This window comes from Piliocolobus tephrosceles, chromosome 13 (assembly GCF_002776525.5).
Source record: "Piliocolobus tephrosceles isolate RC106 chromosome 13, ASM277652v3, whole genome shotgun sequence".
NCBI lineage: Eukaryota > Metazoa > Chordata > Mammalia > Primates > Cercopithecidae > Piliocolobus > Piliocolobus tephrosceles.
The window spans coordinates 77,455,182-77,463,909 of NC_045446.1; the positions used below are offsets into that span (position 1 = coordinate 77,455,182).

The 8,728-nt window shown below is 36.9% G+C and overlaps 1 protein-coding gene across 4 annotated transcripts in view; it reads left to right on the forward strand.

Moving 5' to 3' along the window:
* TMEM135 (transmembrane protein 135) overlaps positions 1 to 8,728 on the forward strand; it is a 259,277-nt gene that overhangs the window by 223,278 nt on the left and 27,271 nt on the right. The gene's annotated exons all lie outside the window — the stretch shown is intronic.

The following is an 8,728-nucleotide window of genomic DNA, read 5'->3' on the forward strand; positions in this document are numbered from 1 at the left end:
GAGTAGCTCTTAAAAAGCTACCTTTGCATTCTTCAAGTGACCAGCAACACAATGTCTTCTGTATATTAGATGCTCAATTAATGTGGAGTGACTAAAGGTATATCATGTAATATTTAATGAATATTTGAGTTTCCTTCTGGTTTAATGAGTAAAAGAAGAACTCTGAAGTGCCCCACTTGATACTTAATAAATGTTTGTTTCTTGATACTTAATAAATGTTTGTTTTTCGGCCGGTCGCGGAGGCTCAAGCCTGTAATCCCAGCACTTTGGGAAGCCGAGGCGGACAGATTATGAGGTCAAGAGATCGAGACCATCCTGGTCAACATGGTGAAACCCTGTCTCTACTAAAAATACGAAAATTAGCTGGGCGTAGTGGCAGGTGCCTATAATCCCAGCTACTCGGGAAGCTGAGGCAGGAGAATCGCTTGAACCCGGGAGGCGAAGGTTGCAGTGAGCTGAAATCACGCCACTGCACTCCAGCCTGGTGACAGAGTGAGACTCTGTCTCATAAATAAATAAATAAATGTATGTATGTATGTATGTTTTTTATCATTATAGTTACCTAATTATCCATGTTCATTGGGATCATAGTTTCAAACAATTTCAGCCTAAATCATTTATTTCAGATAGTTGTTTTATGCCTCTTTCTAGCAAAACTTTCACAACCTTGTTAATTAGTAAAGTTGACTGGTTTGATTGTTATATTCTTTGCCATTGTGTTGGTGGAATAAAGATGAATAATTTTTACACTGTTCAGTCTGTTCCTAAATGATCAAGTACTGATTTTAGGATTAAGTTGTACAAATATTGTATAAATTTATGCTTATTGTAAAAATTCGAAGTGATGTAGCCCCATAGAAAGTAAAAAGTTATATTTTTCTGCATACATCTTAACTCATCCAACTACAATAGTTAGTCCACTACCCACAGTTTGGTTTTGTATGTATCCTATTAGAGGACTTTCTATAACAATGCCATATGTAAATAATAAACAACATTTTATATTTTACTATTAATATTTTAGCATTGATGCAAAATAGAGCAATAGTATTTTATCAATCAGATTATGTATATAGAATTCCTTCTTAACAGTGTTTCATACAGGTCTTTCTATAGCAGTGTATATCTATCCCAATAGTTGGTCTCGAAAGACCAAGTTTGAAACTTGAAAAGTTTCTCTTTGAACCTTTACATGAAGAAGTTCCACCTCAATAAGTTTTATAAAATGATAAGCAAGTATAATACTCTTAGTAGCAACTAGTAGTCTTAACATGAATTCAGAGTTTTGTTTGTATGTTTGGTTTTATTCTTGGGGCCAGTGAGATCATTTCTCTTTTTACATCATAAGTGATTTAGAAGAATTCATTCTATTTTTCCATTATGATTTTTAATAATAAAGCTGGCATTAAATAAAATGATGAAATTTCGAAATTCTAAATCATTTAATCAGCCAGTTAGGGTAGTCATTTACTTTCAGTTTTTTTTTTTTTAATATACAAGGATGTTGATTCCTAAAGTTAAGTGATTTACTCAAGATTGTAGAGAAGTTATGATTAGCATCTATATCCTTTCTCTTATCAAGATTTTTTTCACTACACCATGCGTTGCCTCTGAAGAAATACTTTTTTTTGTTTGTTTTTAGATGTTTATTTAAAATGTGTAATATAAGCATAGTGGCACATGCCTGTGATCCCAGTCCTTGGGAGGCCGAGGTGGGAGGATTGTTTGAGTCCAGGAGTTTAAGACCAGCTTGAGCAACATAGGGAGACCCCCATCTTGGGGGATGAAGGGGAAGAAGTAATAAATAAGTAAATAAAACATGTAATATTGTTTTAGATGCTTGTATTTTTCTTATGTAAAAATTGACACATTAAATTTATTGTGAAAACATGATTACAATCACAAACATGCAATGGGAAAAAAAAATTCCATGTTGTCTGCACCTTCTTCTAAAACCACATTTTGTGTATATGAAATGTATTTTATCATTTAAAAAATTGACAAATAATAATTGTACATACTCATGGGAGTACATAGTGATGTTTTAATACATATATAGTTATTAGATCAGGGTAATTAGCATATCTATAATCTCATACTTATCATGTCTTTGTATTGGGAGTATTCAATATTCTCCTAGCTATTTGAAACTATGTATTACTGTTAACTATAGTCATCCTACAGTGATATAGAACCACTAGAACGTATTCCTCCTACGTAGCTGTGATTTTATATCTAACAAGTCTCTCCATATCTTTTTTTTTTGAGATGGAGTTTTGCTCTGTCACCCAGACTGGAGTGCAGTGGTGCGATCTCAGCTCACTGCAACCTCTGCCTCCTGGGTTCAACCAATTCTTCTGCCTCAGCCTCCCGAGTAGCTGGAATTACAGATGCCCGCCACCATGCCTGGCTAATTTTTGTATTTTTGGTAGAGACGGGTTTCACCATGTTGGCCAGGCTGCTCTTGAACTCCTGACCCCAGGTGATCCACCCACATTGGCCTCCCAAAGTGCTGGGATTACAGGCATGAGCCACCACGCCCAGCCATCTCTTCATATCTTTACCTTTCCCCTACTATTTCCAGCCTTGGGTATTTTCTCTTCTACTTTCTACTTTTCACTTCTATAAGATAAACTGTTTTTCGCTTTCACATATGAGTGAGAACATGCAGTGTTTAACTTTTCTGTTCATGGCTTATTTCACTGAGCATGTCTACCAGTCCTTCCATGTTGCTGCAAATAACAGAATTTCATCCTTTTTGTGGCCGTATAATATTTCATGGATATTTTCTGGATAGTAATCCCCTCTAGGATGTATAGTTTGTAAATATTTTCTTCCATTCTTTAGATTGTGAAGAAATATTTTAAAGGAGATTTATAAAGTACATCTTTTACATCTTTTATATTTACCAAATGAGTGAAAACTGAGTAGACAATAAAAAAATCTTAGAAATCAAAATAGTTTGTTCTTATTCTTTTCAGCTCATTAGAGAGCACATAATGAAGTAGCATATTTACGTTATTAAATTTTGTGTTGGTGCCAAACAATAGGGTGTTCTTAAACATTTTACGCTGAATGGATTATAGAAACATCACCCATCATTAAAAGTCTAATATCGCGATATTTTCTTGGGAGAACTTAATGTACTTTAATTAAGATTAGTAACATTTTTGGATCCCTATAAATGTGTTTTTAGAGGAAAACCTACAGTAAAGTGTTTGCTATAGAAGTCACACCAATGAACTACAAATTCTTCCAAAAACAGTTTTCTAGCGACATCTGCTGGTACAATGTAATAAAGGTGACTATCTCATGAAAGTAATGTCACAGAAGAAAAATATCTTTGTGGGCAGAATTATTTATTTTACTATCATTTACACTTCTAATTGAAAATTTGAACATTTGACCAAGAATATTGTCCTGATAATGATAACACTGAGCTTATTTGTACTTTCCTGTACATAATATGGAATTCCAACCTGAACCTCTACAGTTATTTGTGTATTGACTAAGTTGTTTGATATTATTATGCAGCATATTTCTTTTCCTCTCTGTCTTTTTTGGCTCTCTTTTATGTCATAATTTGCCTTAGCACAGAACCTTGCAAGTAGAGATTCAGTAAATGTAGACTGATTTATAGTATTTATTTTTTCATTTGCATAAATTAAGTTGAAAAGTCTACGTATATGAGTTAATGCATTATTTTTATGTGCACTTGAAAATAAAAATGAGACTATATTTAGAAAAGAATGTGATTAAGATAAATGGATTTTTATTTTTCTTCCTTTGAAGAGATATTCTGCATTATAAGTTGTGGAGAAGCAAAATATGTTCAGTCTTTGGACATTTTCTTTACAATTATTTCCTGTATGATTGTATCTAGTCTCATGCATTTAAATACTACATATAAACAAATCAGACCTCTCCCTTAATCCTCAGACTTGTTCAGCCAATCACTTGCTTCCTCAACATTACCATTTAATTAGTTAACACACATTTTAAACTTAACATGTCCAAAACAAAAGTTTTGATTTTCTCCTTGAAACTGTTTCTGCTGTAGCATTCCTTACTTTGGTGAGTGGCCATATTATCCTTCCATTTGATCAAACCAAAAATTATTTCAGTAATTTGTAAATTCCCTCTCTTTTATTCCACATTTAAACCATTGAGAATTTCAGTCAGCTCTACTTCTCCCCACCTGCTACAACTATGATCTAGATGACCACAATCATCTTTCCCCTCCTAATTTGCTTCCTTACAAAGCTTGGAAGGAAGCTTTGACCTTGACCTAAGGTCTAGCCTTAGGTCTAACCTTGACCTCCTATAAGTCTATCCAGCAGCCAAGTGATTTTTTTTTTTTTTTTTTGAGACAGAGTCGCACTCTGTCGCCCAGGCTGGAGTGCAGTGGCGCAATCTCGGCTCACTGCTAACTCCGCCTCCTGCTGCTTCCTGGGTTCCAGTGATTCTCCCTGCCTCAGCCTCCCAAGTAGCTGGGATTACAGGCATCATACCCGGCTAGTTTACAGTCACCATACCCGGCTAGTTTTTGTGTTTTCAGTAGAGACAGGGTTTTGCCATGTTGGCCAGGCTGGTCTCAAACTCCTGAACTCAGGTGATCCACCAGCCTCAGCCTCCCAAAGTCCTGGGATGACAGGCATGAGCCACTGTCCCCGGCCACAAGTGATTCTTTTAAAATTTAAGATAGATCGTGCCACTCCTCTGATGAGAACCTCCCAAAGTGCTTACCTTGCCTAAAGGGCTTATGTGAAATGTAGACTACTCCCTCTCTCCACTGCGATTGTTAGGTCCTCATTTCCTACCACTACTTCCCTCCCCTATTTTACTCCAGCTACAGTAATCGACTTGCTTCTCTTTACATGCCAAGCTGACTCCATATCTTGGGCTGTGTACTTGATTACCTCAAACGGAAATGCTCTCCCCTCTACTCACTAATGTTTCTGATCAGATCACCAAATTTTACCTCTCAAAGAAGCTCTTCTTGACCATACTGTGTAAAGTAATGAAGCCTGACTACATCACTGTTTCTCCCCTTATCTTGCAAGTTTTTCTTTTTTTTCCATACCTATTACCACTATATGACATATTTACTTTTTTATGTATCTCTTTCCCAACTAGAATGCCAGCTCTGTAAAACCAGGGATTCTTTATTGTTCACAGTTATGTCCTTAGAACCTAAGGCAGGGAGTGCTTATACATAGTGGCCATTTAGTTAATATTTATTGAATAAGTTGGTGAGCCTTAATACTTAAATGGAGAATGTGATTTCATTTACATTATAATAATCGAATCCATAGAATGAGGAACCTTCAAATGGAGTCTGCTTTGTTTAAATCTTTGTATCATATTTTCAACATTCAACACAGATTACAATTGTGTTTCATAGTTAGGTTAATGCTCATACAATACTCTTAGTGTCAAAATGTGGGGCCATATTACTATTTTAAAGATTCTTTTTATGGGAATAATTACTTTTTTGTTCTTTTGACATAGACATCTGACCCTCAATTACATTAACAAACCTTATACACATGAATGGAAAGAAGAATAGCCCCTTTTGAATCCATGCTAAGACTTTATCAATATGAAGTGCTTCCCACAGAGTTCTGCTGAAAGAACTGAACTTCCATCATAATGAAATTGCAAGTTCATTTGTATATGCTCCTCTTATATTTGAAAGCTACTTTTTGATGTTTTGGTCTACAATTACATTTATTGTTTAAGGTCACAAATATGCAATTCTGACTAGAACAAGTTGTCAGAATTCTTTATTCAGCATAGCACAAAGATAAATGGCTGTCTTTTAACAATAACATATGAAAGCCAAAATTTGTTCCCAGATATACATAATCTTTTATTCAGTCTACTGCTCTCTGTTTTCCCGTCAATAGACCCCTTAACCTGCTTCCTCACCATCTTACCTATCTAGATTATGGGTTTTTAAATTACGGCAAAACACTTTCATCAGATGGAAAAAGATAAGTTTAAACATTTTAATGCTATAATTTTCCCATTCAGATTTTATCCTTCCATCTGAATTCTTTTGCCTTTACCCCTATTCTGTGTAAGGTAGATAATTATGTAGTATGTTAGCTAAATTCTGTGGTTACATTTCTCACTGTTAACATGACCAGGAAGTAGATCATGTTGCTTAATTGAAATTGAGTTTTTAAGTGTTTTTTCTTCTAAAAAAAAGGGGGGGGGGATACATGTGCAGAACATGCAGGTTTGTTACATATGTACACGTATGCCATGGTGGTTTGCTGCACCTATTGACCAGTCCTCCAACTTCCCTCCCCTCACTCCCCACACCCCAACAGGCCCTGATTTGTGTTGTTCCCCTCTCTGTGTCTATGTGTTCTCAATGTTCACCTCCTACTTATGAGTGAGAACACGTAGTATTTGGTTTTCTGTTTCTGTGTTAGTTTGCTGAGGATGAGGGCTTCCAGCTTCATCCATGTCCTTGTAAAAGACATGATCTCATTTCTTTTTATGGCTGCAGAGTATTCCGTGGTGTATATGTACCACATTTTCTTTATCCATTTGATCATTGATGGGCATTTGGGTTGGTTCCACGTCTTTGCTATTATAAATAGTGCTGCAGTAAACATATGTGTGTGTCTATCTTTATAGTAGAATATATAGTAGAATATAGTAGAATGGTTTGTATTCCTTTGGGTGTATACCCAGTAATGGGTATATTATAAATGTTATTTCTGGTTCCAGATCCTTGAGGAATCACTCTACTGTCTTCCACAGTGGTTGAACTAATTTACATTCCCACCAACAGTGCAAAAGCATTCGTACTTCTCCACAGCCTCACCAGCATCTATTGTTCCCTGACTTTTTAATGACCACCATTCTTACTGGCATGAGATGGTATCTCATTGTGGTTTTGGTTTGCATTTCTCTGATGATCATTGATGTTGAGCTTTTTTCATATGTTTGTTGGCTGTGTAAATGTCTTCTTTTGAGAAGTGTCTGTTCATATCCTTTGCCCTCTTTTTGTTGGGGTTGTTTTAAAACATTTCTGTGCATGCGGATTAACTTATTTTCTCAGATTCTATACTGCATCTAATACAAATGTATATGATTTTGATTAAAATCGATTTCTTACATTTTTATTTCCTTTGTGGTCTTTCATACAGAAGACATAGAGGAATAACTGCCTTATTATATTTGAGGCCTTACTCTTTTTTTTTGAGATGGAGTTTCGCTCTTATTGCCCAGGCTGGAGAGCAATGGCGCAATCTTGACTCATCGCAACCTCTGCCTCGTGGGTTCAAGCGATTCTCCTGCCTCAGCCTCCTGAGTAGCTGGGATTACAGGCCTGTGTCACCACGCCCGGCTAATTTTGCATTTTTAGTAGAGACGGGGTTTCTCCATGTTGGTCAGGCTGCTCTTGAACTCCTAGTCTCAGGTGATCCGCCGGCCTCGGCCTCCTAAAGTGCTGGAATTAGAGGTGTGAGCCACTGCGCCCAGCCTAGGCCTTACTCTTTATCTAAGAATATCCAGTGTCTTATAGATTTATTCAAGGGATTTTGATAATAAATACTCAAAAGCCCTTTGTTTAAGGTGATCATAGTGATAAAGAAGAACAAAGACATTGAATGACAGCAGCAGGATGTTGTAAAGCCTGCATAGTAATGTCCCCATTTTAAGATCTTGTTTAAATATTTTTTTGCAAATCTGAGAATCTTTTTTTTCTTAACTACCATGTAATTTGAATCTTCCCCAACTGAAGAGAGCAGACTGTTTCAGGAGGACATATAAGAAAAAAACATAACTTTTAAAGTCAGACAATCCCCTCCAGTCCCCGAATTCTGGAATTCTGACTGCTATTACTTTTGTGACCTAGGTTAGTGCACTCTTCGAGCCTCTGTGTAGCAATGCAATAGAGAAAAATCTCTGTTCATACAGTTTAGTGATACGATTAAATGAGACAACATATACAAAGAGCTGAAAACAGTGCCCAGCTATATAGTAAACACTCAACAAATACCATTTGGAGTCCTCTCTTTCTGCTCTCCCCTCACCCCAACTCTGTTCTTCATGCTCTGTGATCTGTTCTAATTGGGCTTAATCAGAAATTAAAACTGTTGAACTAAACTTGAAACCTTTCTGTGCCTGCCAACTCTGTATTATGAATATTGTGCATTCTCCGATGTAATAGGTAGGACGAAGTCAGAACCTTGAATTGATCTAGAGCCCACACCCACCAGGTGTATGTGGTCTTTTTCTTCTCAGCAAATTGGTCCCCCAGGGATTTGTAGCAACTGCTCTACTCCCAGCCCCCATTTGAAGTCCAAATGGAGCCCTTAGATTTACTTAAGTCTCTCTTCATCCTGCCTATTTGAGAGCTGAGCTCTAAGTAATGTTAATGTGACGTAGGAAGGCATTATCATATTAATCATTTTGTGTAAGGTGACTTACTTCATTGCTTGTTGCTCTTTTGACCATTCATAATGTTCAGATTTTTGCCTTAAGAGTTTCATCTTTTGCCGGGCGCGGTGGCTCAAGCCTGTAATCCCAGCACTTTGGGAGGCTGAGATGGGCGGATCACGAGGTCAGGAGATCAAGACCATCCTGGCTAACACGGTGAAACCCCGTCTCTACTAAAAAATACAAAAATCTAGCTGGGCGAGGTGGCGGGCGCCTGTAGTCCCAGCTACTCGGGAGGCTGAGGCAGGAGAATGGCGTAAACCCGGGA